This window comes from Zosterops lateralis (genome assembly GCF_965231275.1).
Source record: "Zosterops lateralis genome assembly, chromosome: 10".
In the NCBI taxonomy this organism is placed as follows: domain Eukaryota; kingdom Metazoa; phylum Chordata; class Aves; order Passeriformes; family Zosteropidae; genus Zosterops; species Zosterops lateralis.
In genome coordinates, this window is record NC_139770.1 from 17,936,833 (window position 1) to 17,963,585 (window position 26,753).

Here is a 26,753-nt window from a genome sequence, read left to right on the forward strand (position 1 = left end):
TTGAACAGTGAAATATGAAGGAAGGGTTTGAATCTATAGTGTTATTATGTGGGAGTTATTTGTGCCTTGTGTTCAATATTGCAGATCATAATGACTCTTCTTTGGTTCCAGTCTTTCATCTGGCATGAAGGTTGCTGAGCTTCGCAGTCATTTTCTGAATGAAAGAGAGGAAGGGAGGAGTGCTGGCATGTCGTGCTTAATGTGGCCTTAATAATACCTGTGCTAAGCAGATGTTAAAAAATAAACATAAATGGGTAAGTTTAGGTGCATAGGAATCTTTATTTTAGGTCCATCTGTCCCATGTATAAACTGGGCTTCTTGCTCAGGCACAGCTAGTTTAAACAGCTGGCTCCTGGGGACCAAACCAGTGTTAAGGCAGTGAGCAAAACCGTTACTGAATTCTCTCCCAGCAGGGAAAAAAACAAAACCCAAACCTAAATTTGCTAGATAAATTATTCAGTGTGAATCATTCCCTTAATTCTCATAATAAATGGTTTCCTACTCTTGCTTCTATTGACTAATTACTGTGTTTAATGATTTTACTGGCTTTTGTTTTCTACGCAGTTTAATTTTGCTGGGGTGAGTTAGTCTGGAAAAGTCCAAGTGAGGGAATGAAAGCTCTGTGTCTGTGCTGGTGCAGCTCCAACTGAGAGTCAGGAATTCAGCCACTTATTTTGCTGCAGTCATTCCCAGCCTAGATCATTTTCAGTAATAATAAAGCAAGAAATGGGTCCTGAGCAGTGCAGCCCCTCCTTGGGGTTCCTGTGTGGAGAAGACCATGCTTCTGTGCATTAGCTTGTACTGTTTTCTCCTGCTCTTTGGTTGTCCAGCTCCACTGGGCTGCTGAAGCAGCTTAGAGCGGCAGCACCAGTCCCTTTTTACCTCTCTTTCAAGGCTCTGCCCTGCACACACTGAGTGTGTTCAGAGCCTCTCCTGCTTCCAGCCACTGGCAGAGGTTGTCCCAGGGACAACCCAAATAGGCTGGTCTGAAGCTGAGGAGGGATGATGGAGTGTGGCCAGAACTCTGACACATTGCACAACCACTGCCTCCCCTGACTCTTGTGGTGAGTGTAGGAACTTGCTGGCTTTGGTGCTCACACCAACTGTTTTCTCAGCACAGGCAGGGACTAGCACATTAAGGGTAATTTAAAGTTATGAAAATATACTTCAGAATTTATCTACAAGTGGTTTTATCAAAAGAACTTCAATTCTAGTGAGTTTTCAGTATCAGAGGTATCACCAGGATTGGTATATCTAGGCAGCATTGAAATGACCTAGTCAGGATCTTGGAAATCTCCTCTGCTGTGCAATCAGAGAGCAGAGCCCTGTCCCAGTGCCTAAGCCAGGCATTTCTCTTGTGCAGTGTTAGAGGTCTTCAGGGAGAGATTCAACACTGAACTGGGTGCCTACACTCAGGGTAACACTGGCAAATGAGCTAAAAAAGCCTGAAGGAAACTTGAGTTCTTCGAGCGTGAGCTCAGTCTGACACTTGAGCAGCTTAAGGTGATGCTACAGCAAAGGTATTGCTGTCTCCCTCAGGAAGCCACCAGGAGGATGGATGGGAGAGAAGGGTGCCTATTACAACTGCATTCAGTGTTGCTTTTTTGCCTATAGATACTCTACAGATGGATCTATTAAAATGAATACGTGACATGACTGATAATTGTCCAGTAATGACTATTAAAAAAGAATTCCTCTTTCTTTCTAAACGCTAATAATGCTGCATAACAGCACAAGGAGCAGGAAAACTCTAACTGGTATTACTGAAAGAATACTGAATTTGAAGAATTTAAAGGAATGTGAAACTGGAAGTGCAGTTTAAATAAATCTTTTCAAGTGCTCTTCTCACAAAAGTACCTTTGACTTCTGTTGCACACAGATTATTTGCATGACCTGAGGAAAAGTCTGGAGATTATTTACTATCTAGGTTACAGAGTTCTGTTTGAGTTTCCAGCAACATGTGCCAAAATAAGGCAGATACAAAGTGAAATAGTAACAGAGATTTTCTTTTTGCACTGAATAGAAGAAGCCTTTGTAGCTTGTTACAAGTCAACTCAAGCCCACTGCCTGGAATTTGATTAGCTTTTTTGATAATTTATCATGGCTTGATTTTATGAAGTTTTGTCCTTTTATACAAACCTTCTGCAATTAGATGTTGAAATCCTCATTTCTCAAGTTTCCTTTCTCCCTCTCCTTCTCACTCTCTTTTTCAGTTTCCTCTCTAAATAGTAACATGATGAAAGTTAATTTTTTTAATGCATAAAATTTATACGTGTTTTCTGGCTTGTGAGCTGGCACTGAAGCTGGCCTTGCCTTCTGGAAGTGTTTGTGGACAAGCTCTGGAGGGCAACCAACCCCTTCCTTCGTGTGGTAAGGTCAGTTTGAGTAACTGTGTCCCCACATGGGGATGGAGCAGGAGCTGGCAGCACTGAACCCTGCTCCTATCTCAACTGAGGGCTCTGTCCTGGACACAGAGCTCAGAGTCCCTGTCCTTGGTATTTTAGGCAGCAGGAGCTCTTTGGAAGACCTCAAGAGCTGTCCATGCTCCCTGGGAGCCTTGAATTCTCCATTGTTAGCAGGACTTCATTCCTGGCATAGTTTTCCATCTTCTGTGACCCAAAAAAAGCTGAATCCCAGCAGCAGTGGTGATTTGATGTCGATTTGAATGAGCCCGTTTCCTGGGTGGAGTACTGCTTACCATCAGAATGGCAGCAGGGGTGAGTGTTTCCAGTGTTTGGTGTGTATGAAGGTAAAATGAATCCAGTAATAGTTATTTAACACAAAAGGCATTGGAAAGCTCATCAGGTAGAGCACTTTCCAGCTGTTAGCAACAAGCTATTAGGAAATATCCATGTAGTTTACTCCTAATACGTGAGAGTTGAGGCAAATTCTAGCAGAATGGGTTACTGGTTAATTATAATAATAAGCAGAACAGTATTGCAAATAGTGCACTAAATCAGAACTGCTTTAAAAGCATGCTCTGGTATGTCTATAAATCTTGAAAAGAGAAAAGCAGGGCAACCTCATGAGAATTTTCCTAACATCTTTTTACTGTCTTCCCCTTCTTGTCTCAGGCTCTATTTGCAGTGATTCATGAAAAAAGCCCTGAAGAGCTGACATTTGGGCTTTGGTCCTTGACACTTAAGTAAAATACTTTAAAGTGTAGTTTGGGATCTTCAGACTCCCTTCCTTCCACTCATTCCCTCAAACACTTTTGAAATTAAAAAAAAAAAAAAAAAAAAAAAAAAGAAAAAAAAAAAAAAAAAAAAAAAAAAAAAAAAAGAAAAAAAAAAGGCTCCAGCGGATGTTGGTTTTCAGTTTTCCTTTCTTCCCAGTTAATCTGTTCTCTGGGGCGCTTGTGGCGGGCGGGGCGTTCAGGGCTGCGCTGCCAGCCCGCCCCGGGCGTGTAAACCCGGGGGGCTCCGGCCCGGCAAACACTGACACTGTTTGTTCAGCTCTTTGAGGGAAGTCAGGGAACGCAAGGGCGGTGAGAACAGCTCTCTTACCGAGAGGGAGAAAGCAGGAGCGAGGAGTTAACGTGGGGGGATGCACAATAAAATCGCTGCAGCTTTTCTGCTGCAGACCTGCCTATGGAATAATAAAGATAGCTCTTGGTGCGTGTGCGGGGCTTTGTCCTCAAAGATCCCCACAAACATTGCCTAATCCCCTTCTGAAACAGCTGTGGAAGTGACTGAAAATAATTCAAAGTCCCTATGGCTCCTAGATGGGGAGGAAAAGCCTTGGACTCCATGGCCAGAGCCTGCTATGCTGTTTGTGTGTGGCTCAGCGATGGACGGGCAGCAGAGCCAGCAGCTCCCAGGCTCCCCTTCAGCCTCTCTGTTTGTGTCTGTGCTCAGTGCCAGATCTAAGCATCTGTACACTGCACAGTGTCAGGGCAAACAGAAGGCTGTGCTTGATGATGTATTCATACACAGAAACCAAGATTATTGTAAATAATTAATAATAATAGACCAGACCGTGATCTTAGTTACTGTGATGTGACTCTATTACAGCTCATTGACTGCAATACATGCATTTCCCAATTAGCATATTTTTTGTTTCACCTTTAAATTACATGATATGTTACAAGGGTCAATAATGTCCCATGCTGACAAAGTACTTTTCCAGCCCGTTTCATCTATAAGGTTGTGGGTAGTGAGTTTCAACATGTGCATACTTCAAAAACATTTGGGAGGCTGCATCTCAGCAGGAGCTCTGGGGAATAGCCCTTGATCCTAAGAGCATTAAAAAAGAAATACACAAGGGGTAATTAGGTGGCAGCAGCTCAAGTTTATATTAAACATCCTGCAGCTGTATCAACCAAATTCTCTTGTCTGTGTTGGCTACTGGAGGTGTCTTAGTTCTTCACAGCCCAGGTCTTTACAGAGATCAGTCATGGTTCTTGTGGAAATGGCAAGAGCTCCAGAAAGCTCTGATGTATCCACCTCTGCCTTCTGCAGCCCAGCATGGCTCGGGCTCCTGTGAGGGAGAAAGGATTTTTTTACTATGATGACTGCAGAATTGCAACACCAAACAGCTGTAGCTGGAAAGAGAGAGGTGGCCTGTCTGCTATGGGAGTGAATGTTTTGTTTAATCCACCTAGGCAGAACCCAGAACCCTATTCCCACTGACCTGTTTCTACTGAGAAAACAGCTTTTTGTTGTGGAGTCAAAGAATTAGTAAGTAAAACTGAAGTCCCTGCAAAAGGTTGTGAAGCCATTCAGGGGTGAAATGACAAGTCCTAAGTGAGGCAAAAAATGAAATCTTCTTTGTCAACATTTCCAAAGCATCATTTTACATGAGATTGCTGAAAATAAAGGTAAGAGAATTCAGCAAAATAAGGTGATCTGCTTGCATCACATCTGCTTGCATGGTTCTCTGCAGTCATTATCTTTCCATCAAAGATGTGAGTCAAATGAACCTCAAAAGAAAAATCAGAACAGAATATTCCAAATATTTTTAAACCAAATTTGGCTATTCTCCCCCCCCCCCCCCCCCCCCTTTTTTTTTTTCTGGTGACTTTTCTTTTCCTTCTCAGAAGTTTTGATTTGTTCATTTGATTGCTATAGACAGATAAGACAAAGGTCTACATAGATTTTCCATTTGTAAATGAGCAGTACAAAGGAGCAGATATGACAGAAACTAACATCTCCATCTTACAATAAACAAAACAAGCCACTATACAATGAAGAGAATGACAGGAGCATGTTGTATGTGTCAAAATGAAATAGGACATCTGTGTAGTAAAAAGTGCTGCTAAGAAAGCCTTTCAAGTGTTTAATGAGGGAAAACAGATCGTTAAAGTATGGATTTGATTGTTGGAAAGAACAATGCCTACTGCTTTTGACAATGGCTCTTGGGTTGTTTATAATCAATACATTATCACACAGCTCTTCCAGGCCCCTCTGCAGTTGTGTCAGTACCTGAATCAGAAAGAAACTTAGCCTATTTATTGATTAACTGCTTTGTAGTGAAATCATCCCCTATCAAACTCCAGCATCTAGAGGTCACCAGATAAATAACCTGCCTGGCTCTGCCTGGGCCTGTGTGCAGGAGTGAAGTGAGAAAGGAGGACCAAGTGTTTGAGTTACCTAAACTTGGGGAGGGCACTGCCTCAAGTTCACTGTCCATAGTGCAGGTGCAGCAGCAGGGTGGTGTAGCTGGTAATGAATGCAAGTAAATAGAGTTTAGCCAGTTCCAATCTGGGCAGGAAAGTATTCACCAGCATCTCCCCAGGGAGTGTAGGAAACAAGGCTCTGCCTGAGCTGTGCAATCCAGCTGACCCCGTGGTGGCCTTGCTACCCAGCTCTGTGTCCTGCTGCCTCCAGCTGATGCTGCCTATGATGTGACCATTTTATCACTTTGCAGGAAATTCTTCATCCTTTTAAACAGGGCCTTTTGGCTGGTTTATTTTGTGGCATGGAATACATCTCTAGCTAATACCCCTTATTATGCATTTCCTTAATTATTTGGTTTCCCAGTGGCTTAGTAATCTAATATGACTCTAGGGACAAATCCTTGCCTGAGATCACAGCCTAAATATCTAATGTTCTATGGGATCCAGAGATTAGCACAACTAAATCCTAAATCCTCTGGGGCTAGAGAATGCCAGTGAAATTGATGGGGAACTGCCAGTATGTGGCTGAAACCACAGGGAACAGAAATCAAATAATGGTGCATCCACTTCAGCCTCTCCCATCCCCAGGTCTTATTTGTTATCACAGGGTCACAGGGATTTGAAAATCAGAGCAAGATTTGTTAGAACATCACCACAGGTCGCTTGCAGTGGTTGGAAAGGGTCTCCTGTTGTCATACACAAAGCATTAATACTGAGGAGGGGAAGAGGGCAAGGAAGAGGGGTTTTTCTGCTATACTGTGTTGCTATTCTCTCCTGTTTTCTGGCTGCTGAAACACCCATCGTCTCAGGAGCTGTTACTGTTATTTGTCTGATGCAGAATAGAGAATCACAACCAAATCGAAGGGAGGGACCCAGGTTTTGATTGAATCCCAAACCAGACAGGTGCTATTATTCTTCTTTTTGTTTCTTATTCAAATGTGCCTGAATCATTATAGATTTTAATATAAGGCACTGAAAATATGGAAATTTCTGGAGAATTTCAGGCTTCTGAAACTCCAATTTTGCAAACCAGTTAGTGGATTTCAACATTTTATCTTACCACAATGCTACCTGCAAATCTGGTCACTGAAAAAAAAAATAAAATAAAATAAAATAAAAATAAATAATAATAATAATAATAATAATAAAAAATATATATATATATATATATATGTTCTCCAAGAACACTTTGAATTAAAGTTTTATTATTCCAGGTCTGGAATTTATTTTGTGTATACATATGGAGTCAATTTTTTTTTTTATCCCATCCTATTTGATAGTCTGGGAAAAAAAAAATTGTTTATGGATTTCAAGATTTTCATCACAGTAGTTCTGAGAGTGGAACTCTGTCACCCTGCGTTTATATGGAATACTTACAGACATGCACTCCACCTGTATACATGCTAATCCAGTAAAGCCCTTGCCATGACTTTCGACATTTTAACTGTAGCAAGTATTGCTGGGTTTAGTGGCCACTTGGGTCCCTCCAAATCCTGGCAGTGCAGAGCTTCCTTAGGTCAGTGCAGTGTGTGTGCAGCTTTATCCCAAATAAACGGCTTTGCATTGGAATTATCGTAACAGCAACACTATTGTTTTTGGGAGGGTAATGAGGTGCAAAAGAATGGAAATAGATCCTCCCTCTCCCCTGCAAATGTGTAAATTTTCACAGCTCATTCTAGCAAATTTTGTGGCTGTCTTAAGATTTCCTCTTCAGCAAAAAGAGAATAAAGCATTAGGCACATCAAACAGTATTACCCTGAAGTGTTACCCTTTGCTCTTGTGATAAAAGCTTGTTGTTCCTACCTGTTTTGAGAAAATACCAGTGTTTGGTTCTTCAAACCTAGCGAGTACCAGCTGGGACATCCCTGTTTCTACAGAGGAAAGTGGCTTTAACCTTTGTACAGTGGTGTTCACCCAAATTATTCAGCCTTGGGGATATTCTGCTGAGTGGCAGGATCTTGCCAAGCTGTGCACTGCTTATTTCTGCCCCATTTGTCATTGCAGTGCAAGGATGTCTCAATAAACAACATCTGGAAAGTGACTTGAGAAGTTCCTTGTTAATCATTTATTGGTTATAGGCTGAAGAGCATTTGGTAAACAGGGGCTGATGCCAATTACCTGGCAAGAATTTTGGTTTGTTCGGAAGATCTGAAGGATGCTGTGATCATTAAATTCTTTCAGTCTCTGCTCTGGAAAAATATTAACCTGAGAGAGGCAGAACTGTTAAGTGAGAAATTTTAACAATTGACAAATGTATGTGGCAGCCTCTTCACACACTTGTCTGCTGAATAAAATGTTTGCACTTTTTATCATTGGTATTGAAAGCCCAGTCTGTGGAGTTGTTTGCTCAGTCTCCAGAGAACAATCAGTTCAGATCAGTTACTTCCAATCCTGATATTGTACACTGCACACTGCCTCAGAGACATTGCTGATGTCTAACCAGGGGCATGGGTAAGAATCACAAATCTGGGTAACAGCCTGCAAAGGCTGTGTTCAGTCTGTGCCAGGAGCATCCCTCTTTAGCTTCCCACAATAATGCTAATATTACATATATTGTTTTTCATAACAATAAGACATTGCTCTATGACTCTTAACCATTTCTTAGAAAAAGCACTGATGCAAACACATTTCCACTGTGTCATAGCAGCTGCCTCTATGGCAGGGTGAACACCAGGTGAGCTGGAAAGCTCTTAAATAACTGTGACAAAATGGCTTTGTTTTGGGGTCTGCACTAGCCTGCTCACTGCTGGGAGCTTGGGTGTGCTGGAGCACAGACTTGCTGCAGCTGGCATGGCAACTGCCTCTATTTTTTTTTCAAAATAGAGAAAAATATTCAGAAAATATAAACAAAGTATGCAACTCCCGCAGTTTTAATTTTCTGGAAGTGCAGACAGGATGGTCTGGATGGTGGTGAATTCATTTTAGCTCTCCAGATGAGTGATTTTCTTAATGTGTGATTTTTATCACAAGGAATGCTCTGTCTCCCTCAGCCTCTCAGGAACTACTGTAAAACAAATAATCACTCACTGAGAGTTAATTGGTAACTTTCACCTTTTCTTAATCTTTGACCTTTACTCTTCTAATTTATACCTATGTATAAATTAAACATTGAGACCAACAATTCTGGTAGACTTGCTTTTGATTTACACTAAGCTCAGACAGGTCACCACTGGTTCCTGAGAGCCTTCTTTCCTAAAACTGGTCATGAGAAAAATATGATCAGCAGGGCCTGTTAGTGCATTGCTGGGCTTAACTGATTTACTGATTGCACAAAAACTGCATTAAAGAAAATAAAATATTTAAAGAATATGGATATTTTGGTGATTTTAATGTGGTTATGGGGGCTCTGTAAGTCTTCGCCATGGAACTGTAAGTGTACATTCAAAAATAGTACATTGATCAGTGTCTCTTAAAGATGTAATGAAGAAATGGCCTCAATAATTATTTAAATATCTTGTCAGTTCTTTCTCTTTTTAGAAATTATATTTAGCATTATGTGGATTCTCCACTGTTATAGCTGAGGTCTTCAAATTACAGAAAGAGAAAAGAGGGAGGGTGGCTAAAACCAGGGTCTAAGATGGCCAATTTAGCACAGGGTTAGTCCAGCTTAATAGCCAAGTAACACAATTAGGACTCTGAAGTCCACACTTAAATTCTGCAGATCTCTAATTTTTCTATAATTAGAATGAAGTACAGAGCTATGTGGCTCTCTCACCTACATTATGCAAAGTCATTTTTCCCCTCATCTATAATTATAGTGCACAGCTTAAGAGACTGCCAAGTGCTGAGAGCAGCTTTAACTTACATGGTGGTGCTTCCCAAGAGGCTCACATGGACTTGGTTCTGAGTTGAAAGCAGGTTGTGGAGATGGGAAGGTGATTAGGTAATCAAGCATTATTTGAAAGTTTAGAAACTGAGTAGTTTGCACATAGGACCTTTCTATTCCTAGAAATAGAAGGGGTTTTTTTTAACAGACTAAGGATTTTAAGTAAAACTATAGAGATTTTATTGGTTTCTGAACTTAGCAGCAATTCAGGACCTGATTTGGTAGTCAGACTTTCCTAATGTAGCACTATTCTAGCTGCTTTTATTTTTATAGCTTGCTTTTGTAATCTCCCAATAACTAATTTTACAGCAAGTCTCCAGACAACAATTTACCCAGATGTGCCAGATCTACTGTTATAAGGGAGTATGATTTTAACAGTGTCAGTTAATCATCTGCCTTTTCCCTACACTTCCACCAGCCTGGGCTATTCAGATGCTGCCTGTGTGCACATTACTCTGCACAGGAACCCGTGGCAGGTTTTGAGCCCAGTGAGGGGGACTGCACCTCTCTGGCCTCCAGGTTCTCAGTGTTTCTGGGACAGCTGTGAAGAGGTGATGGCAGAGCTCTGCATCCTTTGCCTTTAGTGGAGTTTGTGCTGCCTTTGCAGTCAGCTGAAACATTCTTGTCAGAGAGCACTTATGGTACTTCCTTTCAGGAGCAGCTTGTTTGCCTTTGGAAAGGCCCAAAAGGCACCAAAAGGCACTTATTTTCAAAGCATTCCTAGGAAAAGATATAACAATTCTGTGTTTTCTTCCTTACTCAAGTCAGTCTTCATCCCACAAAAACAAACAGATCGCCTGATGAGTTGCCTGCATTCAGCATTTGGCAAAGCTTGATCAGTTTGCCAAATGCTGGTGCCTCTTTTCGTGGATGACCTAGCAGGGGAGAGGGGTTTTCAGTTATTTCAGATGATTAGATCACATTATCCATTGTAGTTAATAAGCACTTGCAGTAAATCACAAGATTTTCCACAGGAAACGGAGACTGTATTTTGATGGTTTTGACTAAAGTATTGGCTGCTTATAATAAAGTTTTAATCTACCTGACTGTAGATTAAAACTGAAATTTGAAGTGCACTTCTCAGAGTGAGATACCACCCTCAAAAGGAGGGGAGTTTGTGTGTGCACAGTGAGTCCTTGGTTCCTGGCTGCAGCCCTGGGAGAGGACACCTCTGCTCACCAGTGGGTAGAAAGCTTTGGCTTTGGATCCTGGTTGATTCTTCCAGCTGAGGGGGAGATGTCCAGCAGAGTGATATTCTCTTCTGTGTCTCAGATACTCTAATACTGAGTGAAGGCAGAGGTGAAGTGTAGGTGTGGGATTTTTAGTAGGAAACTGGGAGAGGGGAGGCTGTAGTGACAGACTTCACTGGGCATCATCTCCTTGGCAGGCCTTGCCTGGAGCAGGCGGGAGTTGCTGGTGTGCTGCAGTCAGGCTGTGTCTGAGCAAAAGCAGCTCAGTCATTCAGGAGAATCTAGCCCTTATGTGAGCTGAGAGCAGAGCAGGGTAAGGTTTGACAGAGCTGTGTGCTCGGGGTGCCTGCTGTTTCTGACTGCAGACAAAATAGATGAAGCTTCTTCTGTGTGTCTTTATTTGTAAGTCCTCACACAAGCAAGAAGCATGTGTGTGTACAGAAAGCTTTCTCAAGTCTCTGGAAGCCACTTTTACAATGAAAAATCTTCAAGTGAGGTGAAACTAAACAAGATGTGTGTCTGTGACAGTGACTGAGCTATCTCCCAGCCAGAGCGAGGCTGCTGATTGAGATTTCACAGGTCTGTGTGGTTTGCAACAGCTGCAAAATCGCTTTATGCAGACAGTGGGTGTTCCCTGCTAGAATTCAAGCCCCTTTCCTGCTGTATTACCTACTACAGTGACCTGTACAGTTGAGGCACTGAGTGCTGTATTGATAATCAAGGCTAAAGATTGTTATTGCCAGGCTGCAAACAGAAACCCCAATGCCCTGGATACAGCACATCCTCTGAGCCTGCTCCAGCTGCACCAACTTCCCCAGGACCAAAGTCAGATCAATAAAATACCTGCCTTGATTCTGGCAGTTCAAGGTGTTTTTCTGTTTCTTCGCTCAGGTTGTCCATGCATGATATCCTTCTGTCTCTACCAGAAAAGGGAAGAATTATATCTTCTGTAACGTCTGTTTTCTCCAGAGTCCATGGGAACTGTAGTAAATTGGGACAATTAAGAGTCTGTCCAAAAACCTAATGTATAATCAAGCAGTGGTAGTAATTTAGTCATCTCAGAGAGCATAAACCTTCTTGGTATCATCATATTTAGGGGTAACTTCAGTATCTACACAGCTTGGGATTCTGGAAATGGCTGAAGCCCTGCTGCATTAGGGAGAGAGGGATACCAAAGTCTTTATCTCCTATTTTTGAGTAGAAGGCACAGTCCCACAAAACCAAATGTGTTTCATCCCCTGTGGGCCTAAACTTACCAGCAGCCCTGAAAATTTATGTGTCTGATCCTGGTGCCACTGTCACTGGTGGTGGTGCTGCTGAAGGAAGGGATGTGAGGTCTCATTCTGTTCAGTCTCAGAGTCCTCCACAGGCTGTAGGCTGATGGGAAGCAGCCCACAGGCATAGCCTGTGCTTCAGATAAACTGGTCTCAACCCAAAGTAACTCTCCTGAGCTGAAGCCAAGGGTGTTGTGGCAAATTCCCATGGGAAGAGCTGAGAGCAGTCAATCTAAAGCAGGAATCTAAAGAGAAGTAAAGTTTACTTTTGCACTTCTTTACAGTAACATTAGCCATCAGACAGAAAAGTAACAGTTTCTCTATTATTCCTGGGTAAATGTACTGGTCTGTCAGGGTTATTATGTTGGAAAATAATATCCAGCAGTGCTTTCCTATAAAGGAGTCGGGGATCAGAGTAAAGGCAAGGAGTGCATCAGGCTCTGAGCACAGTGCTGAGTTTAACCAATGTAGGCAGGTACTGGAGGTGTGAAATTGAAAAAGTCACAAATGCTTCCTGCCTTATTCTTTCTAGACAGGTTTCTTGTACTTATTTAAAGGCCAGGAGTCCCAAAGGACAGTGTTACCACCTTTATTACTTTCTCTCTAATGAGATTTTTCAGATTTGTGGCAAAGCCACATCCCATGACACAAATGAGATACCAGCATTTGCTGCATTGCTCAATGTGCCTTCCAGGGAAGGGGCAGCTGTAACTCTTGCCAGTCTGTATTTCCTCATCTCTCTTAAATGCATGTAAACTTTGACACAGGGATACTGTCCTTTCTGAAGGGGAAAAAATCAGCCTTGCAAACCTGTTATATCAGTCAGGCCTTGGGAAGAGGGAAGTTTGCTCAGAACTGTGTTTGTTATCAGGCTGAGGAGTAGACTGGACACCCTTTGCTTGCAAACAAAAATCCATTAAAAAGTAAGGAACCCTCCTCTCTTAAGTGAGTACTTATATCAGACTGCTCTTAAGGGCTTTAGTTCACTATTACTTAATCTCCCAAGCATTTATATATTACTACACTTCACTTACAACTTCATACAGTACAATTTCATATACCTGCAGCCTTTGGTACCACTATTTTTACTTTAAAAAAAATTAACAGGAGAGTCAAGTGAAGCCAGCTTGAGCTTACTTCTATGAAGAACAATAAAATTATGTGGGTGTGGTGACCATTTAATATTTTTGGAGGTCTTTAGCACAGGATAGAATGGCAACTGGAAATACTAGAGCCAAGAAAAACATAAATTTGATAAGCCAAACTCCTTCTTCCTGTCAGAGATGTGTATTTTAGCAATCAATAGTGACTTGTACAAAGCCAGACTGTGTCATTTATATATGAAATCTATTTTATATTTTTGCAATTTTACATGGCAGATTTTCCTGTGAAATATCCAGATGGATGATGGTTTATTTTCCTTGTGACACTCTGTATCTCAAGTGTGCATGCCTCTCACTCTAGGAAATGTTGCTGCATTAATAAACCCATAATGAGTTTTATCTCCTGACATTTTTCTGGGCAACAGGACTCAGTCTTGTTGTTTTCCAGGATACTCTTCACTACTGTCACCTGCACTGCCCTTCTGATGAAAGTGTGAGAAATCACATTGCCTGAGAGCTCAGCTACGGGGCTGTTGAAGGCAGCACTTCTCTCACATGCTCTACGTGAGCACTGCAAAAGAAATATGCCAGTCCAAAAACTCTGAATAAACCTGGCCTGTCAAGCAGACAAAGACAAAAGTGGGGGGGGAATAGAGTAAAATAATTAGTAAGTGAAAATCCTGAAGGCAGTATGATGAACGATTTGTCTTTTCTTTTCTTGTGTGTGCAAGATGGATGGATGGTGGTTGGATGCAGATTTTGGAGGGAACACTGCCACTGTCCTTCCTGGGCTTTTGCAGAGGTGATCTGGGGAATGAACAGTAGTGTTGCACCCCACAAGCTGGAAGTGTGAGCAAAGCAGGTTGTCCCTCCCTTCCTCATCCAGGGACATGCCTCTCTAGAAGTGAACTGCTGCATCACAGGTTCCTCCTGCCCTCCAGCTTCCCTCACTGGCTCAGGAGTTGGCACCTCTGCTCCCACTGGGTGGATCCATGGAGGACCTGAGAGCTTCTGGGGCTGTGCCTGTGTGGCCTGGGAGCCCTGAACCAGAGTCCTCTGGCTCCTCAGATTCTGCTCTGGCTTGGAGCTGCTGCTGGTGCACAGGGAGGCAGTTAGCAGTGACTGCTTAATTGGTGCTGTAAATGCACGAGTGAGTCTTTTAGTGTCCATGAAATCAAGGCAAATGCCACGAGAGGAACATTTGTTTTTAACAGCCACTTGGCTGGGGAGAAGTCTTGCATTGATCCTGAGCTGTTGGACTGCCAGACCTTTATTCCAGCACCCTTGTCAGTGATGAACTGGTGCTGAGGAGTGGCTGGAGGGCTGAAAAGGCTGCAGCTCTCTAATGTTAATCTCACCACAGAGAGAAAGGATGAGTCCAGCACACATAAATACAGGAAAAGTATGATCTGAACACAGGGTTCTGTTGCCTGAAAGGCTGCTCTCTGAGACTTCACCTCTGCTCATTCTGGCAAGGTCCTGGCAGAGGAATCTTGCAGGGTGCCATACTGTACTCCTCTGAGCTGAGCAGGGAATCTTTCACAAGAAAGATGAAATGACTGAAAGAAGAGCAGATAATTGCTATTTGTCTCTCTGAGCTTTTGTGGGCAGATATTGAATAGAAAATGGTTCATATAATTGTATTTTTGGGAGCCTCGTTCCAGGCAAAGATTTATAGGAGTTTTTTTCCCTGCAAAACCCCTGCTCTTTTCTATTTTAAAAAAGGGACTATCACCAAGTGTCACCCTGAAGAATTGGACCCACTACAGTATTTTGTTACATATCAGAAAACGAAGTGCAAGGCTGGTACACTATTAAGCAACAGCAGCGGAGCTGCCACTCTCAACCTCATTATTCAAGCCTCTCTTTAGTTCAATTATACACCTCTACAGCTAAGGAAGATAGATGAAGGTCATTTGGGAGCTGTAAACCACAACGCATTGAATGCAGAACTATGTTCTTAAGCTGATTTACACCTTGTTCTCCAGTGTTGTACAGCATGGGGCTTCGATTGAAATGCAGAGGCAGTGATTGAAAAGCCTTTTTCCTCTTCCTAGCTCCAGATCCACTGCCTGTAATTATTATCTTGATTAGATGGTGAGAGACAATGGCTTCTGCTTCCATACCTGGGTGGTGACAAACCCCAAAATCTTGGCACTTGGGGCAAAGAACCCACCAGGGATGCACAGTGGTGTTTACATCTGCAGTAAGTTAATTCTGGGTTGTGTATATTGGTCCAACAAGGAAGAAAACCAGCAATTGAGGGAAGCAATTTGCCTTTCCAGGAGAGACAAAGAACTGCCATCTTGTACTGATTTACCTCCCATATATCTCAGCATGAGGAATGGCAAGTACATTGAAGAAAGTTAATTAAACACTGCAAATGCACACAAAAAAAAGAACCCTTTCATGCTAATGACAAAGGATTGTAGGCTTCACTCACAGGAAACAGAGACATTTGAGAAATAACACAGTCTGAGGTGTGCTGTACAAACCTACCTGGGACCACATCCTGCAGCAGTTGATTTGGGGGTGCTGATGCTGTCAAACTTTTGGTTCCTCAGTCAGGCCTCAGGGAGAGACCAGTTTGGATTCTCTGGCACTTTGGTAAAAAAGAACTTTGGTAAAAAAAGTCAATCAGTCTGACTGTCCCCAGACATTGTTCCAGAACTCATGCAATGCAAGCACCTTGCTTTGCAGGCTAAGGTTAAATTGCACATTAACACTTTCACCCATCGGTGGAAGCAGCTGCCAGCTCTGAGGAGTAGATTTAACTAAATATCACCTGCAATTCCAGAGCTGTCTTGGGAAATATTCTGTCAGTCTAAGCTAACTGAAGAGGGGAAGATAGGCAATAAAACCAAAATGGTTTGAATTCTTGTCTGAACTGTGGTTTGCTGAACATCCTGCATCGCTAGCAAGATAAAGCTCATCTTTATTTAGAAATAAATTCTGACAATACTCATGCTTTTGTCCATTTAACAGAGAGAACAGGAATCAGCACAGAGCCACAAGTAGTTTTGACAGAGTAATAAGGACTATTTTAGCAATACTGTATTTCTATCCATGGACCAGAGTTTGCTTTATTAACATTTCCCCTCTTCTTATAGTAAGATAGAAGATAAGGCATCATGAATGTATATTTATTAATTATATTTCAGAATTTGTTTCAGCTGGAGATTTTTTTTGGATATTTTTATTTACTGGAAATAACCACAGGAGACTTTTAAACATTAATATTGTATGAAAAGGTTTTTGCTCTTAAATATTTTAAAAATTAATCATATTTATAGATACATTATTAATTTTTAGAACTAGTCCTTTCAAGTTAAAATCATACTATGATTTCAATATTGTGGCTCTGTAAAAAGCTAATTCTGTCCATAGATGTGATGTCCACTCATTTCACAGTACCTTCACCTGAAGGCCAGCATTTCCTCTGTGTTGTTTGCCTGAGTTTTTATTATTTGCAGTACCTGATATCATTAAGAAAAGAGTTTTCTGTCTGTGTGTGTCAGGTTCTCCCTGCTGAGTTTGGCCCAGGAACAAAAATGCATCTCCTGCTTCTAGAACAGCCCCATACATCGTTAGCTCTAATTGTACATGAAGCCACTCCTGCCCTCGTTAAAAATCAATGAGAGCACCAAAAGGGCCTGAGGTTGTTGAAAATTGGGATTTGTAAGAGTCCATCAGGGATAAATGTAATGATAACACTTCCAAAGACAATAAAATTGTAATTATATATAAACTGCTAGTAACTTAATTATAGATATTCCACACAAAAATCTGGAATCCCTTTTTCTCACAGGAGAAATCCTACTTTAGTCGATAAGGCTGTGGTGTAAAAACAAAGTGGGACTTGGCTGGGATGCACATGACTGCAATTTGCAGGCTTTATCTGAGATTCTGCATTGATTCTTTCCTGCACTAAAGATTTGTGCTGCACTGTTTATAATCCTTTTTCTTCTAATAAATATCTTTTTAAAGGGGAAAACAAGTCTCAGAACTAGTCCCTGACTTCAAAATACTTTTGCCATGGGGATACTGGACATACTGGATGTGCTTCTCAGCAATCATTACAAATGTAATGACTTGCAATTGTTAAAATGAAACTTCTTTAGTATTAATCCCAAACTTTTGACATAAACATTTAATAAAACCCTTGGGCAGAAATTCCCTCATATAAACCAAAGGTTGTTCTCTGGTAAGTTTCTGTTCAGTTTTTCTCCCTACACAAATAACAATTTAATTGCTGCCTTATTTTTCCCCCTTGGTTGTACTGATGCAATTCTTTGCAGTGCTGCCTGGTAAATCAGATTAGGGAAACGATCTGGATTAAAAATCACATCAAAAGAGCTCCAAAACCAGTGGTATGGCAGCTGGGGAATATTTGGGAATGGCTGGGGAAGGATGAGCAGGAAAGCTCCTTATGCCAGTACAGATGCTGACATCTTTTAACCTCAAACTGAGTAACAGCTGCCCCAATGCCAGAGCAGGTAGTGGCATTGCACTCTGCTTATGAGGGTGGGAACTACCCACACATTGCAGGCTGATAATGATTGATTTTCTTTCAGTCTTCTCCCCCATGATTAATTAGTAATTGTACTCATGAGACAAAATTAATAACTTTGAATAATCCCGCTTTCTAATATTTTTTCCTCCTTTTGGCAGTAGATTTTGACTCTAGCATTGCAGCTGAAATGCTTTTCTGAGGCTGTACTGGCATCCTGCACATTCTCTTGGAAAGGGCAAGGCATGGCTGTGCTCCAAAAATAGGGGAGCAGGGAGGAAGGGATGTAATCACTGGGATGCATGTTCTGTACCTGTGTGCAGAAAGTCCCTGCAGAGAGCACTTCAGGGTCCATTTTATCTGCAGGAATTGGCTCATATTCCAGATTCTTTCTTCAGAGGAACTTTGGACACCTGGAGATATTGCTCTCTTTCAGATGCTGTTGGGTAAAATCACAGGCCTTAATTTTAGGGGTTGAAAATGCAATATATCATTGAAATTTCCACCTTTTCTTCAAACCAGGAGTAGACTAAAGCTTTTCATGCTAATCTTCCATTCTTCCCCCCACCTTTTTTTCTTTTCACACACCATGAAACCCAGCAATGTCAGCTCCAGAAATTATTACCCTCTTGTAGAGAGGGCACTGAGTGCATTGCAGAAGTGGCAACCAATGGTTTCTAGAAACCATGCTGGTTCCCAGAGCACCACATGTGGATCACTGCAATGCTTGCACCTTCCTTCTGCGCCTTTCTTACAAGTACAGTGTGGACAGGACAAATTGTGTGTCCTGCCCCCCTGCTCTTTTTCCTGCTGTAAAAATCCTTGGGGTTTCCAGCTGAGAAGGGACCAAAGACTGAAATCACCCTGCTGGTTTACTGGAACATGTGGCAGACATGAGAACTCTCTCCACTTGTACATTTGGACCTTGGAAAGACTGTGCTTGCCAAGGTTGGGATATCCACCAGCTCTTAGCTGGAACCTTCTGAGCAGAGGATATGGCAGGCTCAGCTCATTCCAAGAAGTATTGGAAATAACAATCTCCTGCATGTGTCTAAGTGCTTAAACAGAATACTTAGGGGTTTATTTCAGTTTTTTTCATGCAATAATCTTCTTCAGCAGCAACATCTGATAGCTTTACAAAAAATCATAATGAAGTACTTGAGCAGATTATCCAGGCAAGCTCTCAATTAGCTGAGACATCTTGACCTATGAATCTGAATAAAAGGTGCTGAGCTTATTGTTGTGACCTTTCTAACAAGCATGAAACTGCTGTGGGTAGAGGAGTCCCTGAAATAGCCCTAACATGGGGCAGTAATTCTGAAAGAAGGTTACACCTACTCAGTTTTCTTTTTTGCTCTCTCTATGCTGCAAGAGGGTTTATGAGCTTTGGTTAATGATCCCAGCTGTTCCCAAGGAACTCTGCTGCAGATAGGCTTGGACTGAGAAATGTAACATAAACAAGGAGTAGCTCTGTGCATCTGTATCTTTTCTTAATCAAGCTGACTGTAAGGCATTGTGTGGGTACATACTGTGCACATCATTGAAATGCAGAGCTTTGTAGGCACTAAACAATCAGTAATGATATATCATATCAGACAGATATATTATTAAGCAAAGACATCCCTGTAAACTTTGTCTGTAATCAAAAGTACAAGAAGTCAAACTGAAGGACCTGCCTTTCTTAGTCTTCTTGGGGCAAGAAGTATGCAAGAAATTTGCATACTCTGCATTGTTTGGTATACAATTTTTTATATTTATTTATTTATTTATTTATTTATTTATTTATTTTAGGTGTTGAGCTGATCCTTCCAGAGCCGCAGCCTGCTCTCAAACAGCTACTCTGTCCCAGTAAGGGCCTGTTAATTTGAATGTGCAGACCTCCTTCCATGCCCCTCCACCCAAAACAGCCTACTCTGATCAGAGTTCCTGCTGCTGCCTGGTGTTTCAATGTGAGATAGATTTAGACTCATAGATTCCTGGTTTTTGAATTCTTACTCTCTTGGTCAGAGCCAAATATCTTAGAAATGACAGACCTCTGTGACACAGATTTATTAATGTCCTTGTGTGCAGCCAGAACCAGGGCTGTTTTTCCATGTGTCCTGGCCCCAGCTCCTGATGGGCCGACCATCAGGTTGGAGCCTCAAAAGGTGTGAATTTACCCCTGAGGGCCCTGATTAACAGCACCTTTCCCCATCCTGACTGTCCTCTAACACCAGGAACTGCAGCATCTCCTCCTGTGCAGTGCCACAGTCTGTGGGAGGGAATGAAGCTTTCTGAGTGTGTCAATCACTGCTCTCCCATGAGACATGAGATCCTTGAGTCCTGCAAGTCCTCTGACTGCTCAGCTGCTGTGTAAACTACAGATGGCAGTGATACCACCTCTCCTCTGATTATGCTTTTTTAAAATAACAAAGGCACTATAGATACATTTTGCAAGGTCATAATTCCTTAGACTGCTCTGAATGTGGCAAATGGAAGGGGCACCTTTCAAAGGACTGGCATGTTGTGTCTGCCTGCAGATCTTCATCCATGTTCAGGCTGGGTCAGTTTTGAATAAATGCAGAACTAAAATGCAGAGAGAGATATCACTTGCAGGTGAAAGAAAAAATTACTACATTTACCTGCTCCTGTGCTGAAGTGTTTATTGAAATATTTAGAAAAATGCAGGTGAAAGGGACTGCTGGAACTAATCCAGTCCAGTCCCCTGCCCAAGGCAGGACTGTCAGAAGGTCTTGAGGTTAAGTGTATACAACCCACAGATCACAGAACCACTTTCTACAGTCTTTGCTGGACCTTTCCCAAGCCCAGCTGTCAGGACCATCCTGTTACCTGTGTACAAGCAAATGGGTGGAGTGGGGAATTCACTGCTCTAGAGGATGAGCTTTATCAAAAAGAGAAAAGGAAAAGTCCTGACTGAGTTATGTGGGAACACAGAATTGCAGCAGCATAGGCTGGATGCTTTCAATACAGTCATAGGTTTGAAGCCAGAGGGGACCATTAAAATTTCCTGTTCTGACCTTCTTCATGATGATATGACTATTCAGGGCCATTGAACAGTCCTAATGCTGGAATAAGAGTCTGCTTAGCACTACTTTTCCATTACAATTTCTAACTATTATAACATTTTTCTGAGTTATTCTCTAACCCCTAAATTACTCTTTTTCATATAAGGCTGTCTGTCAATCTGTTCTTTACTCCTCTGACAGCTCGTCCCCACCTTCCAGTGTCTTGGGTGCCTTTTTTTCTGCTGTCATACTCAGGCTAATTCATTTTCAGTTCCCTTAAGAGACCTGTCTGAGCACTGAAAGATCTGGACTCTCGCTATTTCATTACCCCTCATTATTTTTCAGTTAATGGTTAGCTGGCAGCATTAGTTTTGATTTTTTTAGTAATAGGAATGGAGCAGGTTTGTATTTTATAGTCCTTTCTCATCAGTCTCTGGGAGAAAAATATATCTGTCTGCAAAGATGTTACAGCCTCCCTGAATGCAAGCTTTATTGTTATTTGCATCACTTTCAGTTATGCACAATTTTAATGGGGAAAGTACATGAAGTTGGAGTGCATGCAGCTGTGCAGGATGCTGGCAAATCCTGCCACAGATGCTCCCTTCCCTTCTTTGTGACAGGACCGTCATTTTCTCAAGGCACTGAAAGGGAACCTGCTGGCAGAGACAGCACAGAAACAGCACTTGGTTTTCTCATAATGCTGAATGTTTTCTGAGACTATAAAGATACAGCAGAGCTTTTAGGGGTAACGTGATTAATTTTGCTACTCTGGAAGAAAGCACAGAGAGTTATCGACTTCAAAGTGTCATTGTTCAGGCTGGTTTTGTACCAGCCGCGCTGAGCCGCGGTTTTCCAATAGGCAAATGGGAGTAGCCTGCCTCCCTGATTGCCCTCCACTGATGGTATTAATTAATCAAGCACAAGCTTGTTACAGTGACTGAAGAATGACTCATGAACAATCATACCAGCTTTTTTTTTTTTTTTTTTTTTTTTTTTTTTTTTTTTTTAAATTCAGTGGAGGAGAGATGAGAGAAATATAAAAAATATAAGAGTAGCACTTGACAATATTTTCCCAAAGACAGCAGGTTCACAGGGAAGGAAAGACTGGAAATATTCGGGTCATTAGCCTGAAGTTTTCAAAAGGAATAGGGGTGTTAGGTTCCCATGTTTCCTCAGCAGCTTTGGTAATCTCAGATCATGCAAAGTCTATCAGAAAATAGATTATCTAAATCTATTATATCTAAATTCAGAGGAGGCTTAATCATCCTGTTGAATTTACCTGCATAAAATTGTGGATGCAGGGTGACTTGCAGTTGCTGATCCACTGAGAAACAGAACTTTGGAGTCTGAGATTTGATGAGCACCAGTAATACCCCTTGCCTTGAGCAGCAATTTCATGTGAGCAGCCCCTCTCAGATCAAGGTGCTTGTAACTTGTGATCATTTTAGCAATAATCTGAGTGATTATCTGTAAAAAAAAAAATTATTCTTCCAACCTGGCCAGTCTTAGGATCAATATGAATTTTCCATTTCTTCTCTTATTATTTATTCTCTACCATGGACAAACCATCTCTGTAGCTGAGTTTACGTGGAATGTAAAACCTTTGCAATTAACATTAGTTATAATCATGTTTCAGCTCTGATGGGGGAAATGACAAGAAATTTATACTTCACAGAGAAAGGAGGAGATGGAGAAAGGATTATGAGTAGTAGTGTTTGGTAATGAGGTTAGTGACATAAAAGAGTTATCCAGAATTAGCAGCAGGAGCAGCATTTGCTTTCCTGTTTTTCCCAGAAATGGTTCTGCTAATAAAACAAGCACAGATGTGGAATGGTTTTATAGCTCATCCTTAAGTATCCTCGTGCAGTGTCTGAAACCTAATCATTACAATGTTTTGTATGAAAGCCAGAAAGTGAGCAAGTCATTATGTTGCTACGTGTTGACATGGTTCCTCAGTATCTTCCTCCTGAAATAAATACAGCCTCTCTGTAGATTTGCTATAATTGGATTCTACTGCACTGTAATATGTAAATTATAAACTTCAATTAGCAGTGTATAAAAATAGAAACCCATGTAAATGTCTTAGGGAAAAGTGTTTTGAGCAACTACGAATATTTAGGATAACCAAAACATGTACTATTTTGTTACAGTTATTGTCATTACCCTGAATCTTTAGGGTGTTTTTGTTTGGTTTTTACTTCTAGTTTTGCAGTTCTTGTTTGGTTCAGCTGTGGCAGGGAGCTATATTTCACCTGTGTGGTGCCATACAGCTGACTGGAGGTGTGTTGGCTCTTTAGTCTGTCTATGGTACTTTGACTGCTTTAAAAAAAAATAGGTAAAAAGATGTTTTAATTTGTGATGTTTTCAACTGCTTTTAGAACACTGTTATAATCTGAGTATTTAGCTTGCCTGTTACTGTTCCGGAATGGTCTGTGGAGAGTGACTTCAGCAGTTTGTGAGTCTGGCCTTTTAAAGATATGAGAGTGAGGACAGCTCATGCAGCACCTCCTGAAAGGGGTGTTGGTACAGAAAGGCACATCCCCCCACAGGACAATCAATGCTTACTTTTCCTAGAGGTGACACTCCCCAGGCGGGTTCCCCCAGCAGAGCAGACATGGTCACACAGTGAGGAGGGGGGAATTTGGAGGCAGGTTTTCCTGGATATGGCATTTCATAGTCCAGATGCGCTGGGGCTGGGTCTCACCACGGCGCAGTGCCTGGCACTCACTGCTGTGCCAGTGGAGAGCCTGGTGTCTTACAGACCTTAGCAGGGAGCAGATGGGAGCAAAACCTGCAGCAGCTGTACTGGATCAAGTGATGGAGCCTCATGCACAAGGCATGAGATTGGACTTGCTGATGTAATTTGCCAAGTACAGTTGTTTAGAGGCAGCCAGCAGGAAAATGGGAGAGGGGTGAGTTCATCAGTGCCAGCTGAGTTAATAGAACAAAAGAAGCAGTGTTTGTTCCTTTCTTATTTTATTTTATCAGTGAAGCTCACTTACTTTGATTCCTTAAACAAGGACTACCAAGCCTAAATGTCATTTTCATCTTTTGCACCAGGCTAACTCTCTTTGTTTTCCTCAGGCCTTTCTGTTCCAAACTTCTCTTCCTGAAACCAGCTACCTGTAGAGAGGTATTCCATCTACATTGCATGACACTGCATCAGCATGCAGGATTCAAATAAGTGGGCTGGGAGCTCATGGCTTAAGGTGAGCTTTACAACTGCTGTCTATCACCATTGTCCAGAGAGACCATTCCATTATAGTCAAATTACATGTTCTTTAGTGATGTGAGTAACACCAAGCCTTCAATGATATGGGTTATTCTACTGGGATGTTTCTCAGAAAGCCAGAGTTTATTTTCTTACCCATGTGTGAGAGGACACATAAAGATAGTGTTGGAGGCAATCTTGCCCCAATATATTTGAGCTGTGTTAGTTACCAAAGAGTGGAACAGCCTTGCCCTCACAGCTATGGGTATGATAAAGAGTGAGTTAGTTGGTAGGGGGTCAGTTGGAGTCTGCTGGCTGTGCTGTGAGGAGGAAGGGACAGCAGGTTGTGTGACAGGGTTAGGTGGCCGTGCTAGGGACAGAAAGGAGTGAGCTGGAACTGCAGAAGGAAGAGAGAAGGAGAGAAAGAGCCAGAGCTGTGTAAGCTGCCCGTGGGAGGCTGCATAGAAAAAGTATGAGAGACTTTTAGATAACACAGTGCTGATGCTTGAAGCCTTCTTTGGTGTCAGTGGTACCTCCTCTGTCACCCATCTAGAGGATTTCAGTAACAAAGAGGACAAGAAGGAAATGTGAAATTCTTCTACCTGCTACTTAATTCTTAATTGTTATTTTTATCTTAGGGCAGTTTAATGTTATGCCAAAGCAATCCAGCATTCTCTTTCTGTTGAAAATGTGTAAATTCAGCTGTTGTCCTTTGTTCACCTCGTATTCTGTGTATAGGTCTAAAGAATAATTAAGGAAGAAACATTAAAAATTACCTTGAAAGAGCTTAATTTTCATTGAATTCCACTGATATTGGTGTTTAGTTCTTGAAGATTCTGTGTAGCCTATGAGCCTAAACAAACTTATGTTACCATAGAGGCAATGCAAGTTCAAGTAACCTTAACAAACTACTGTATTTCTCACCTATTCATTAATGTTAGATGATGCTGAAACTTGCACTTTAAGGTGATTGAGTGCAATACCTAAAATCCCCTGACAAGGCAAGCCTCACATCCTCAGTCAGAAAACAGACCAGGAAAGCTTGCTTAAAAGCAGTACTGATTTCAAGATACTTTTGTACTAAAGTGACAGAATGAAAAACCTGCTGCTTGCTTCAGCAGGGTTTACAGGTATGGCTAAAGAGGAATGCTTTTATTTTTAAGAATTGCATTTCCAGGGAAAGGCCTTTGATACAAAAAAAAAAAAAAAAAAAAAAAAAAAAAAAAAAAAAATTGAAATAAAAAGAATTGGCCATGCAATGCTGGAAAAATCCCTCCACTTCTCTCCAGCTAGACCTGAGCCTATAATACAGCAGGAGACTATCATGATCTTTCATTCACTGAGACCACTATATTTTTTCTTGACAGAGCAATTACTACTTAATCTCATTAGGATAGATGGTAATGGAGCCTAGTTGTAAAATATCCCTTTGTATTTTCTCTTCTATTTTGTTTTGAATATATTGCTTTGATTTTTATCACATTTATGTGCACATTAAGGGACAATTATTCATTGTTAAAGTCAATCTGCAATCAATGTCATTTTCTGTATTTTGTTTACCCAGATTAGGGGTTTGATCCTGCTCATTGACTTCAATAAGTGCTTGACTTACCCTCTCCCCCCTCTCTCAGATCTCCATTTTACAAAGGAGTTTGTCCTTGGCCCTGGCTTGGTGCACAATGAAAAGGGCCCATGGTACAGACTCTTATGTGTTCTGAGGGAAGACTGGTGATGTTTACCTGTGCTGGGCAGGGCACAGTGTCACCCCTTCAAGCCTCCCTGCCTTCCAGCAAAGGATAAATGGAGGGCAGGTGCTGGGAGAGCGTGGGAGGAGAAGTGTAGGGAGGAGGATGACAGAAATAGCTAGGAAATGTTTAAGAAAGACAAAGCCATGGCATCCCAGGGCAAAGGCTTTGTCATGCCAGGAGCTGGGACTGGGCTCTCCTATGAGTATGAAAACCTGCAGGGTTTCTTTGAGCTCTTCTTTTTCACCCAGAGAAAAGCTCTCGGGACAGAGGTCTGTGCATATGGGGAAATTCAGTCAATGAAGACAGCTGGAGGGAGGAAAAAGGAATGTTCTCAGTGCTTCAAGGAGCAATTTTCTTTGCATTCACTGGAAACCTTCCTCCCCGGTGATGGGATATTTGTGCTCTCCACCCTTTCCTGTGATTTTGCCACTTGTCATATATCCCCTTCCTTAAGTTACCAATAAGTAGTTTTTTCTCCTCTGAGCTACATTCCTGTTCTGGTGAACAAGAAACTTAATGTAATATTAAGCAAAGAAAGAAACTCATTTCCCTATCTCTCCAACTTGACTCAAGCTATCAGTTACTCTGGAGTAAAGTGGAGATTAATCTACCCCATGTGTACTTGCAGTATTTAACAATAACAGTCCGCTTGTCTTATCAGTCTCCCTGTGGAAGTTTTGATCACAGAACTGAAGGAAGAATAAGCCTGTGTTTATTCTTGCTGAGGATCTTGACGTTTGGCAGAGTGTTTGCCTTGCTGGTCCTGTGCCAAAGCATTACAGGCTCCATTGGCTGTGCAAAGGTGGGGAAGACAGGGAAGAGAAAGCCCCCATTAGGGAGCACTGGGAGAAAAACCTGCAGAGCTCACAGTGCAGTTTTGCTACCCAGATTCAGCTGGGAGAAGTTGCATAGGCAAAGTAGGGTTTTTCCAAAGGCAGTGAACTCTGCCTGCCACAGGGACCATGACAACTTAGACAGGCTGTGATGTTTTCAGTAATTGAAATATGTTACTTTTGCTGTTCTTGTTCTTCTCTGAAGCCAGATTGCTTTCTGATGCTCCAGGTGAGATCATATCCTCCCCCCACATATTTCAGTGTAAGGAATATCCCGTTAGTTTGATTCTTGCCAATCTGTTCATGCCAGAAAGAAATGTTCTTCCTTGAGTGATCTGAAAGGTCCAAATAATTTCCATCATGTAATCCTGCCTCAAGAAACCCCTGTAATGTGCTATGCACAGGAGTTCAGCTGGTCAACTTGGTAGATTAGTGG

At 41.8% G+C, this 26,753-nt stretch overlaps 1 protein-coding gene and 1 long non-coding RNA gene across 4 annotated transcripts in view; one reads left to right on the forward strand and one right to left on the reverse strand.

Moving 5' to 3' along the window:
- The first annotated feature begins 2,028 nt into the window (after positions 1–2,028).
- Positions 2,029–26,753, forward strand: part of EPHA4 (EPH receptor A4) — a 178,025-nt gene continuing 153,300 nt past the window's right edge. Inside the window, exons 1-3 of one of the 3 annotated variants that reach the window (XM_083868397.1) lie at positions 2,029–2,375; positions 2,505–2,717; positions 23,610–23,734. The gene's annotated coding sequence lies outside the window, so the exon portion shown is untranslated. The remainder of the gene's footprint in view (positions 2,376–2,504; positions 2,718–23,609; positions 23,735–26,753) is intronic. The other 2 variants (XM_083868399.1, XM_083868398.1) reach the window with 2 other exon arrangements.
- LOC310913410 lies at positions 4,271–7,595 on the reverse strand. Its single transcript, XR_014590814.1, has 2 exons — positions 7,421–7,595; positions 4,271–4,479 (listed from the first exon to the last, which is right to left on the reverse strand). It is a non-coding gene; the product is annotated as an uncharacterized lncRNA (long non-coding RNA).